Here is a 1,482-nt window from a genome sequence, read left to right on the forward strand (position 1 = left end):
TTTTTATTGAGAGGCAAAAGCTTAATAATATATGTATGTATGTATGTATATGCTCAGCTAAAGTTCCAATGTCAATGACAACAAAGTAGCCGTTTTGGGTGCATTATTAGAGTGTTGTACATTAGGGTGGTAACATTTTTTTTTAATTTAAAGCCCTCACTTCTTAGGATTTTATTAAAAGGGAAAAAAGAATACCCATATCGTTTTGCTAAAAAAATATATATATATTTAAAACTACCTCTACGAATTTTATATGGGAAAAACACTTTTTTCCAGAAATGGGGTAGAATTCCTAAAAAAATAATCGATATTTTTCAATCGGAAAGCTCTGTTTCTCTTCAGGAGACATCCTATTATAATATTTATTTATTTATTTATTTATTTAGTCTACAGAAAAATGTTTTCTTACAGACAGTTGAGATAAAAAGATTTAGAATATTTAAGTATGTGTGATACATTACAGAGTGAAATAATTATAAATATTAACTTGTAAAGATAACAATGATATTCAATAGCAATTTGGGTAGCTGGCGAGGCCTTGTCTCCAGTCTACTTTTGTGTGCGGCGGGCGGAAAGACCTAGTTTCCGCTCCGCCCTGTTTACAGGCCGTTGATCATGGTCGGAAAGGCCGAGCTTCCGATCCATGTTCCCGTAGTCGTTACTTTGTAAGTGAGGCAGGCGGAAAGTCCTAGTTTCCGCTCCACGCTATAGACGAACTGTTGGGCGAGGTCGGAAAGGCCGAGTTTCCGATCCCTGCTCCTATTGTCCTACGCGGTCGCGGAAATATACGAAGCCGTTACAATTGTACTAAGCAGTCATAGATATTGTGTAACTTTTTCGTTCACGGTTGCAGATATTAGTTTATTTAGTTAACTTGTTGAGCAATGTTTTCTTTATTACAAAAAGCGATTCAGATATGTCGATGCAATCATAATGCTTGTTAAAATCTTGGCATAAACACCGAAAAGCATCATGCATTTCAAAGTTTGATTTACAAATACTCAACACAATAGGTTTAAAATGTCTCGTGGGTCTTGTAGGAATACAAAAATTTATCTCACTCAGTAAAAAGGGACTACTGACCATCCCGTTCATTAATTTAATTAAAAAAAGAACACCAAGCATCTCTCTACGACTCTGAAGCGTCGGCAAATCTATAAGCTTCAGGCGATCCTTGTAGGGTGGGAGATTTTTAGACGAGTCCCAACATAAATTTTTGAGGGCAAATAACAGGAACTGTTTCTGCACTGATTCGAGCCTGTCACTATGAATTTGATAGCTAGGATTCCATACTATAGATGCATACTCCAAAATCGGTCTAACTAGAGAGGTAAAGAGAACTTTAGTGACATAAGGATCGTTGAACTCCTTGGCCCAGCGCTTAAGAACAGCCAACAATCCTCTAGCCCTAATCACGCAGGAGTTTATGTGAGACTTGAATTCTAGTTTCGGATCCATAGTTACACCTAGGTCAATGAAATT

This window comes from Rhagoletis pomonella, unplaced genomic scaffold (assembly GCF_013731165.1).
Source record: "Rhagoletis pomonella isolate Grant_MI unplaced genomic scaffold, Rhpom_1.0 Rhpom_scaffold_00007, whole genome shotgun sequence".
In the NCBI taxonomy this organism is placed as follows: domain Eukaryota; kingdom Metazoa; phylum Arthropoda; class Insecta; order Diptera; family Tephritidae; genus Rhagoletis; species Rhagoletis pomonella.